Consider the following 11,586-nt stretch of genomic DNA (forward strand, 5'->3'; position numbering starts at 1 on the left):
CAACCAGGCTTGATGTCGTAAAGACGCACACACATACGCGCAAGATCTATGCAAGGGAGTTAGCCAATGAGAGGAGACATAGGACAACTGCATGTCTTTATGATGACTGTATGTCTTTATGAGGACCAATGACAATTGAAAACTGTGCTCTGTAAATGGTTTGCAAGGAGACTGGCTTTGAGACAACTTTGGACCTCCATTGCTATTAGTCTCCTTGCAGCCGCCAGCAAGTAATAAAGCTTCCTTGACTTCATCGACTCTGTGCATTACCTTTATTCATTTAGCAGACGCTTTTACTTGATAATGACATTTCTTCAACAGCAATTCATGTGTTTTAAATGTGGTTCATGTCAGGGGCGTAGCCAGAAAAATATTTTTGTCTAGGCCTATAAAAATATGGATAGGCATCTTTTCATTTTGTTTTACTTATTTACTTTGCGATGTGCACCCTGTGCATAAGTTTTCGGAGATATTTTCGTTTTCGGGTAGGCCTTAGTGGCTACGCCCCTGGTTGATGTATAAGAAACATGCTGAAACAACCACTTATGTTCTTTGCAGGAAGGGGAGATAATTAAGCCGAGTTTGTAGGTTGAGAGGTTGTCCTGTGTTAGGAACTGTTGGGGGATGGTTTATGGTTGGGCTGATGGCTATCTGTTCTGTAGCCTAGACTACTAAATATTTCTGAGGGTGATGACCCCACTAAGGTCAGTTGACCATTTGGGATGGTCATCTTCTGGAGTTTTAGAATTCCTGACTTCATCACCTGGGGGAAGGAGCTTTGGGACATCACGTTCTGAGGCTGTGTTGTTTCAACTGTGATTGTATTGTTTTGGGAGTGAGCTAATGATGGGAAGAGACTGAAAACAGATGCATCTTTAAACTAAACAGTTTAATATAAATAGGTCTGGTATAGGTTATACCCTTATCAAGCAGAACTTTGGAGCGATGCGTTTTGGTTGGAAACTGAATTTAGAACATTTGGCTCATAAGGCAGCTTAGGACTGATAGCGAAGTGCTTCACAAGTCGTTAATTGCCGGTATATCTACGAGGGCTGGTGAAGTCTCTCACTTTGCGTACGATGGAAACCAAGTGGATGGTTGAGTCACTCGTTTCGTTTAAAAAATGTTATGCACAAACCTCCGACATGTCATTAGCGCAGAAAATGTGCGATTGTCTATTCATTTATTTAAAAACGTAAGATTAATTTGAATATAAAACATCGATCCTAGAGATTGCAGGTGGCCTATTGTCCTCCTCCACCCTCATAATTTTTTGTTGTTGACAAATTCAAGCCATTTCGCTCTGGATCTGGAAAGGGTTATTTTGCTTTCTCAAAAAAAAAGAATATATATATATATATATATTTGAATTGTATCAAGATTTCTGGGATTACATTAAGGACTTTATTATAATCCCAGTGAGGCCCTTGTGGAATGCATTGTTCAAGGAGAATTGGCTCCCACTATGAAACAAGGGTTAGCCTATATGTTTTATTTCAAACCTAAATAAAATGATCCATGATTTAGATAAGACACCTAAATCTAAACATAGATTCTGGCAGCTGTGTCTGCAAACCGTTTTATGTCTGGACAAATTTGATTTAGACTGTACTGGACATCAAGGCGTTGGCATTTGTAGTTAGATTCGTGTTCACGCGCAAGCTTGTATCTTCAAATAATTCCATAGTAGGGCCAACGAGAAAGGTTATAGTCAGGTTTAATTGTGTATTTTGCTCTTGCGTAAAAGCTCATGTAAATACGTGTATTGATGTAACGTCCTTGAGTGTAATTATTTGTTGTTGTTATTCACCATCAATAATATAAACAACAAAAAGAGAAAACATACACGCCAATACGAACAAGTTATTCCTCAAATTAGGCCTCTTGGAATTGGTATGATGCAAACCTGGTTATGTGACGAGAATTGTCCAAAAAAGCTTGCCATTTACGCATATAGGCACAATCTAGGACTGTGTGGATATTTCCTTGTCTGAACGGTTTAACATTCTTGGAGTCGCGATCAAAAATAAAAACTCAAATTGTAAAATGAAAGTTGTATGGTGCCATGCAAAATCGGTTGTCACCCGCACAAAATGAGCGAAAACATTATGTGCGCAAAATGCTGAAGAAAATGAACGAATTCTACTTCAGCCATGGCACCCTGGCAGCGCACCTGATTCCGCCACCTCAACTACACCTGTGTTATCGGACGTGGTATCTTTCGCAGGCTAACTGATAACCCTAACTTTCTGTAAGTCGCTCTGGATAAGAGCGTCTGCTAAATGCTAAATGATTAGCCTAAATGTAATGTAGCCTAAATGTCCGATAAGGCAGCATATTGTATACGACTTCACTGTTCTTCTAAATAATACATTGTGCTTCCTTGGTTCTCTCCTCTACCAATAACTCGTACATACACATATTATTCCGTTTATTATTTGAAGTGACTTTATGCAATGTATGAGATCGTACCCCTTGTTATCTGAACAATTTCGGAGCGCTTGAACACTTCCCATTTTTTGGTACTAAATGACATCTGACTCATTCAGTCTCCAACCACCGAGGAGAGAGGACCTCTGAACTATCGCTTAGGAAAACTGCACACACAGCCTAGCCTGCGAGTCGGGTCTCTCTCTCGCCCCAAACAATATGTTTCTATCTCCTTTGAAACAAATGGGACAGCGGGCAGCGTTGTGAAGAGTTGTTAGGCGTACACTGTGTGCACTGTTTCCCAGCAACCTAGGTTTCTTGCTCTATTGACACGAATGATGTCCACTTGCAAACCAGACAAGCCACCTGTTGGTTTCTAGCTCATTTCTATTTCATTTTAGAGCACATCGAGTCAAAAACAGGAAAAAAAATAATATTGAAAGTAGAAAAAAAAACAAAAAAACTTTGATTGCAAACCAGGCAGGCGCGAGGCCACCAGTGACCCGAGGCCTTGTGCGGTCACACAGCTGGGACAACCCATGTCACGGTTCTGGCGGGCAGCATCATGGCGAGATGATAGGCGTACACTGTGTGCACTGTTTCCCAGCAAACTAGGTTTCTTGCTCTATTGACATGAATGATGTCCACTTTTCCCCAGCCTCACAGCTCAATTGAAACTAATCGGACAGTGGGCAGCGACGTAGCGAGTTGATAGGCGTACACATTATTTTCCCAGCCACCTACCTGTAGGTTTCCAGCTCCATTGACACGAATGATGTCCTCTTTTTGCCAGCCACACAGCTCAATTGAAACTAATCGGACAGTGGGCAGCGTCGTAGCGATTTAATAGGCGTACACTGTGTGCACTTTTTCCCAGCCACCTGTTGGTTTCTAGCTCATTTCTATTTCATTTTAGAGCACATCGAGTCAAGAACAGGAATACCAAAATATTGAAAGTAGAAAAGAAAAACTTTGTGATAGCAAACCAGGCAAGCCACATGTTGGTTTCTAGCTCATTTCTATTTCATTTTAGAGCACACCGAGTCAAAAACAGGAATAAAAAAATATTGAAAGTAGAAAAAAACAAAAAAAAAACTTTGTGGTTGCAAACCAGGCGGGCGCGAGGCCACCAGTGACGCGAGGCCTTCTGCGGTCGCACAGTTGGGACAACCCATGCCACGGTTCTGGCGGGCAACATCATGGCGAGTTGATAGGCGTACACTGTGTGCACTGTTTCCCAGCAACCTAGGTTTCTTGCTCTATTGACACGAATGATGTCCACTTTTCCCCAGCCTCACAGCTCAATTGAAACTAATCGGACAGTGGGCAGCGTCGTAGCGATTTAATAGGCGTACACTGTGTGCACTTTTTCCCAGCCACCTGTTGGTTTCTAGCTCATTTCTATTTCATTTTAGAGCACTTCGAGTCAAGAACAGGAATACAAAAATATTGAAAGTAGAAAAGAAAAACTTTGTGATTGCAAACCAGGCAAGCCACCTGTTGGTTTCTAGCTCATTTCTATTTATATTTCATTTTAGAGAACATCGAGTCAAAAACAGGAATAAAAAAATATTGAAAGTAGAAAAAAAACAAAAACACTTTGTGAGGCAGGCGCGAGGCCATGTGCGGTCGCACAATTGGGACAACCCATGCCACGGTTCTGGCGGGCAGCATCATGGCGAGTTGATAGGCGTACACTGTGTGCACTGTTTCCCAGCAACCTAGGTTTCTTGCTCTATTGACTCGAATGATTACCACTTTTTCCCAGCCACACAGCTCAATTGGTTATAGCTGGCTGCGATGCCACCTCCTGTCTATAATGAGACAAATGAAACATGTTAACTTCAAAAATCAAGTAATAAAGTGTAAATATTACAAGTCTAGACAACCTACGTGTTTGAATTGTTGTTTGGGTTTCATGGATATTTTATTATTTGGCTATTGCATCCAGAGATATTTTAAAGGCGTCAGTTGTCAGATGGCTGAGCGGTGAGGGAGTCGGGCTAGTAATCTGAAGGTTGCCAGTTCGATTCCCGGCCTTGCGAAATTGACGTTGTGTCCTTGGGCAAGGCACTTCACCCCACTTGCTTCGGGGGGAATGTCCCTGTACTTACTGTAAGTCGCTCTGGATAAGAGCGTCTGCTAAATGACTAAATGTAAATGTAAGGCACAAGCCCAACTGAACAAGATTCCCTCTCCGTCCGTCAGATTCCCTCTCCCTCTCCGTCCGTCAGATTCCCTCTCCTGTCCAGGACGAGACCTTGGCGAGTCCTCCATTTACAGAGGACATTTCCTCCCGACTTGGAGAGAATTGTAAAACGAAAGTTCTTATCACCTGGGGGAAGGAGCTTTTTTCCAATCACACAGCTCAATTGAAACGAATGGGACAGCGAGCCGTAGCGAGTTGATAGTCGTGCACTTTTTTAGAGCCACCTCCTCTTCGGATCCTCCTCGATTTCCTCCTTGGTTTCTCTCTTCGATCCTCTTCGGTTTTCTCTTCGGTTTCCCAGCCTCTTCGGATCCTCTTCGGTTTCCTCTTCGGTTTACCAGCCTCTTCGGATCCTCTTCGGTTTCTTCTTTGCACTATCCCGGCGGCGACTCGAAGTGGCTGTGAGCTGGAAGCATAGACTTATATAGCCTACAAGGCTGGAAGGCGTAACGGACTGACAGTGGCCCTTCGGATTGGTTATAGCTGACTGTGATGCGCTTTAGCACCTCCCATTTGTTTGTACTACATGACATCTGACTAATTCAGTCTCCAACCACCGATGAGTGAAGTCCTCTGAACTTTCGCTCAGGAACACTTCTTAACACACACAGCCTAACCTACTGAAATTAACAATATTTTTTTTTTTAAAGAAAAATTGTGCTTCCGTGGAAATCTCTCCAGTACCAGTAACTGATACATGCCAATACGCACAAGTTAATCCTCAAATTAGGCCTCCTGGAATTGGTATGATGCAATTACCTTGTTATCTGACAAGAATTGTCAAAAAGCTTGCCATTTACGCATAGGCACAATTTAGCAACCTGAATCTAGGGCTGTGTGGCTATACTTGTCTGACAACATTCTTGGAGTCGCGATCAAAAATATAAACTTTAAAACAAAAAATTGTAAAATGAAAGTTGTATTGTGCCAGGAACAAATCGGTTGTCACCCGCACAAAATAAGCGAAAACAATATGTGCGTAAAACGCTGAAGAAAATGACCGAAGCCTAGTTCAGCCATGGCACCCGGCCAGCGCACCTCATTCATTTAGTCATTTAGCAGACTCTCTTATCCAGAGCTCTGGGATACCCTGCGAAAGTTACAACGTCCGATGAGGCGGCATCAAAATGCCTCAACGATACGACTTCACTCACTCCCTGTTGTAAGATATCATTGAGGTGCTGCCATCCCCATCCATCTCCCCAGTGTTGTCTGAACAATTTCTAAGCGTTTTAGCGCCTCCCATTTTTTTTGTAGGCTTCTACATGACTCATTCAGTCTCCAACCACCGAGGAGAGAGGACCTCTGAACTTTTGCTTAGGAACACCGCATAACACACACACTGCATGTTTAAATTAACAATAAAAAAATCTTCTAAAAGAGAAATTGTGCTTCCGTAGAAATTTCTCCAGTACCAGTACCTCATACATGCCAATACGCATACGTTATTCCTCAAATTAGGCCTCCTGGAATTGGTAGGATGCAAACATTGTTGTGTGAACAGAATATTTAAAAAAGTTACCATTTAAACATCGGCACAATCGGGCCTACCTTATAACATGCTTGGAGTCGCAATCAGAAATAAAAAGCTTTTAAAACTTTTATTGTAAAATGAAAGTTGTATAGTGGTATGAAGACTATCACCCGCACAAAATGAGCAAAATCATGTGCGCAAAATGTTGAAGAAAATGAACGAAGTAGGCCTACATATGAACCCCTAGCTGCGTGCATAATGGAATCCTGACAATGGCGGATTACTCCTCAAAATTGCAACATTTACATGTTACAGGGTTAGACTTCGACTGACAACAGAATCTTTAAATTACATTTCAACCACGGCTGAATTGTCCGAACATTGTTATGTCTAGGTATGACTGTTCAGAACATCCAACAAAGCTGGTTTATCCAACCATGCTTTATGTTTATTCATTTTTTTATGCAACAATGTGTATCCAACCTCGGCTGAATTGTCCAACCAAAGTTTGTATATATGGCGTCCTCCTCAGCTCCGAACGCAGAAGACGCACCTCAAGGCTGTTGTAAACCTCGCACAAGTCTCCAATTAAAAAACGACCAATTTTCCTGTCATGGAATCCGTGTTGTCTGACGAACTACAGGACGAGCAGTCCACATCAGTCAACTGGACTTTGACATTTGGATGCATTCGTCTGACTTTCCAATCAGACGCCAGCGGAACCGCTTTCGTGTTGAGATGTGTGAGGAATTTACCTGCCACGCCCACGAATAACTACAGGGGGATACCTGGGAGAGAGCATTTTTTCCAAAATCATGAAACCCCATCGGCAGTGCATGATAACACTGTCCAGGACGCAGTCACGACCATGGCGCTGTCCTCTTCGGATCCTGGATCAACCCTGAGCAACGAAGTAAATACTCACAGTGTGAACACAGTGCGTCTGGCACTTTCCGGGCAGCGACTCGAGATGGCTGTGAGCTGGAAGGCGTATGGACTGACAGTAGCCCTTTGTATTGGCTATAGCTGGCTGTGATGTCACCTCCTGTCTATCATGAGACTAATGAAACTTGTTAACTTCAAAATTCAAGCAATAAAGTATACTATTATAACAATTACAAGTCTAGCCCTCCTGTTGTGTTCTGGTCAAAAGTGACCACTTTACAAGTTTTCTCTCTGAGAAAATGTGGTTAATTTATTCTGATTGACATAAGGTTTCATTACTTTGTTCACACAGGGAAGGCCTATCTTAACAGCCAAAACATTTTTTCCAGAAGTTCATAAAAATGTGGGTGTTTTATTCTTTACTTTATTTTATACCTGCGGTGTTCCCGGTCGAAAATGACTGGTCATTGGAATGAATGGCTAAAACTAAAATGTTTGTTTAAAATTTTGTTCCGGCCCCCCCCCTTTCAACGGATGGACACACTTACCCTCCCAGAGCCCAACATGCATGTGTGTGTAATTGGACAAGATTACATTAAAAATAACCATTAGATTTAAAGTTACATTGTCAAGGATTACTTTATGACATTTTGATCCCGTCTTTAAAATTGGCAATTTTAACTGGTTTCATATCGTAGGCAAAAGTTCTTGGTTGGGACAGGCTACAACAGTTCTCACCCATTCTCAAGTGTGTAAGGGGGGCCTAGGGGGACGCCTCATTAGCTTCAAGGTTGTTACGTGTTTTCTCGCCCTAGAAGGAGTTGTTATGGAGAAAGGAGCCACAACAATGTATGAGAGAACAGAAAACAAGGAGGACAGCCAAGGTCATCAGTTGAGAACATGTAGGATTGAAGGCCAAGCGTCTGGGGGTGCAGGTGTTCCCTGAACCTCTGCCCATCGTGGGAGCAAAGCGGAACCAAGTGGAACAGGTCAGGTTGACCGTAGACAGATATCGAGTGTGTACACATGGCAGCCTCATTGACTCTGGGCAAGGTTTGGGAAAACATTGAGAAACCGCTCTATGAAGGGAGGAGGATTTTCCTAATTTAGACTATATAAAGTGTTGCATCTTTTTGTAGCTTTGCTGAATAAACCTCTCACGCCATCTTGACTCTTCTGTCTTGGAAAATATCCTACAATGATAGCCAATGCTATTAACCAGTGGTGTCTAGTGAAATCAGATGGCTGAGCGTTTAGGGAATCGGGCTATTAATCAGAAGGTTGCTGGTTTGGTTCCCGACCATGCAAAATGACGTTGTGTACTTGGGAAAGGCACTTCACCCTACTTGCCTCGGGGGAATGTCCCTGTATTTACTGTAAGTCGCTCTGGATAAGAGTGTCTGCTAAATGACTAAATGTGCATTTAAATGTATTCAGTAATTGACTAGGTCAAGTAGTATTCTTCAAGTAATCTGACCCAACCCTGCAAGTATGTAAAGGAAAAAGGCTTGAAATGTATTTATGGGACATAACCTTGGCCACATTCATCTGGGAGGCACGGAGAGCAGCCATTGCCTAATTGATCTTAGAGTGCAGAGCTAGTGGAGACCCCAGCAGGTGGATCACCTCATCATTTTCCATCTCCAGGAACGGGTATAGACTTTTCTTCAAGTTTTTGCCATTTTAATTTTTGGGGCAATAAAACGTGCACGTTAATGGTTATTATTGAAATAATCTGATGAATGTCGATAATCTGATGAATGTCGACTTTTTTCAATAGGCTATTTTTACAGATTGTATTTTGTGTGTTTGTTCTTACATTCTCATATGGGTTTATACAGTCTCTCGGAGAAAAAAAGTTCCATCTATACTTTTATTCAAGTTTTTGACATTTTAGCTTAAGGACTACCAAGTGTTTTTCATTTATACTTTGCTCCTATACTCGTCACACAACAGAGTTTGCCTCCTAACACATCCAGAAGGCTTAATTTGAGGAAATCCGACACTCTTGCTGTTTGACCAGGTCTCATGCTAGTTTACATTTAGTCATTTAGCAGACGCTCTTATCCAGAACGACTTGTTATCTCTCTCTCACACACATCCTGTGGCCATTACAAGTTCCTCATTTGACGACTATCGCACCTGTGCCAGCCTTCCTACGAGACTCCTCTCTCACCACAGTCCTGCGGAGTGTTCCTCTTGTCACAGCACTACTTCGAACTTCAAACTTGAAGATAACACAATTCTTCAGACTGGAAAGTCATGCAAAAAAGCACACTATTATCTGAATGGACAATACTATCTGGATGATCAATGTATGGGTTATGAATGGTAAAACATGATTTACAAATTGATTGATTATCGTTGATGAGTAGGTCTGTTCTACGTTGAACTATAGTGTAGCGGACCGTAGCCTGCTTTGTAGGCTAGGCTACAGGACGGGGGAAAAGTAAACATTTGAATAACTTTTTAAAGATACGATCCTGGCTGCATGCACGTGATCCCCCGCCCAAAAATAGCATTCATTTGGCCTTTTTTGGGGGGGGAGGGCGTGAGCGGGGGAGGGAGCGAGCGGGGAAGGGGGTGAGCAGGGGTGAGCGGGGGAGGGCGTGAGAGGGGGAGGGCATGATAAATAATTTGTTGGGGCAAAATACGTGCCCCAACACAACTCAGTATTAGGTTAATTACATAAACACGCACAATGTACTTCCACACTATTCCTATTGCTCACTAGCCTGCACTTATTTCATGCAATGCATTTCATTATGCCAGAGAAGCACTCATCTTGCCTGTGCATTATTTGTGGACATTTCTCTATAATGTGACTCAAAACTGTAGGCTAATGCTTGGACAATATCACCGCCTAGTGGAAATAACTGGCACACTAACTGGCACTCATTTGAATGAAAATTTCCAGACATGGTGTCCGGTCCTGCCATCAGTTACTCCTACCTCCGTCTGTCAGCCAACAACATCTCTTGTACGGTGGAGTGTTCTGTGAAGAACGGGAGAGATGTGACCCTAACCTTGTACAAAGGAGAGGAGAGACTTAACCAGACCAGCAGTCCTGATCTCTCCTCCAACATCTCTCTCCATCTGGAGATGAAGGACCAGGATGGAGACACCTACAGCTGTGTGGCTGAAAACCCCATCAGTAACCAGACAGCCAAACTCCACAAGACAGAGCTGTGCCCAGGTCAGTGGCTGTTTCTCTCCATGTCAAGAGAAGCAGATGACAAACAACTAGGAGTCAACTGGGAGTCAACTAGGAGTCAACTGGGAGTCAGGTGGCTGAGCGGTTAGGGAAGCGGGCTAGTAATCCAAAGGTTGCCAGTTCGATTCCCGGTCATGCCAACTGACGTTGTGTCCTTGGGCAAGGCACTTCACCCTACTTGCCTCGGGGAGAAAGTCCCTGTACTTACTGTAAGTCGCTCTGGATAAGAGCGTCTGCTAAATGACTAAATGTAAATGTAATGTAACTAAACATGGAGACTCTGAATCCTCAGTTTTCATAGTAACATCTCTGATGCACTTTATTACACAAATTATAAACATTATAGTACACTGTCATGTCTGCCGGTCTGTTTACTGTTGGTTATAAAAACGCCTTGTGAGAAAGACAACCATTTAACACTCACTTTTGACCACAGAACCTGGAAACACTAGTAAAACTCCATAGTTGTGTGTGTATGTGTTTCTTCAGGTCTGCCTACAACCACCAACTTTCGCAATCACACTAGGGACCGGGGTACTGTGGCTGTGATTGTGGCTGTGGCATACAGGAAGTTTAAGGTATAATTTGGTAAAATATTCAACCAATAGAACCAAGTTGAATATTATTTGACAGTCATTACAGTATATACTTGTATTGATGGCACTGTTGATTGCTGAAGGTCTGCATGTGTTCTAGTAAGCAAGAGTTCACGTTGTTGTGTCTCACAGAGAGGTTGTGATGGAGAGGGAACCTCCACGGAACATGACAGTTCTGCCAAGTCTGTCATCTGATGACCAGTGATGCTGTAGGCAAGGAGAGTTGCTGAATGAAGGTTTTTCTAAATGCTTTTCTAAAAAAAACAAAAGGAAGAAAACTACTAGAATTTTGAACTGCTGTTCAATGTTATCTCCTCTCATTACATGCATTTTGTATGCCACTTTGGTATGGTAAACAATTTACATACACTTCCTTTTTGGTCATCATTTGGTTTCCTGTAAATTGTTTTTCTAATGAGAGACAAATACAACATAATGAGTCAACATTCATCTAATGGTTTTCTCGAGAACAGAACAGAAATGATATAAAAAAAGACAAATAGATTCTTCATGACTTCTACTGTGCTCGACAACAACAAAAACTAATGCAGCACACAGCTTTGATATCTGTCACTGTTAAATTGGAAGGGGACCAGGAGTCAGATCCAAGTGAAGAACAGAACTTTAATAAGCAGATTCCAAAGGTACAAAGGGATAATCCAATGATGTGGTCAAAACGGGTGTGTCAGTACAGGAACAACAGGTATTGAGGGGCAAATCCACAGGAGCATGGCCAGGGCCATGGGATGGTCAGACACGGAAGCAAACGGGAGCAAAA

Source organism: Osmerus mordax, chromosome 21 (assembly GCF_038355195.1).
Source record: "Osmerus mordax isolate fOsmMor3 chromosome 21, fOsmMor3.pri, whole genome shotgun sequence".
Taxonomy (NCBI): Eukaryota; Metazoa; Chordata; class Actinopteri; order Osmeriformes; family Osmeridae; genus Osmerus; species Osmerus mordax.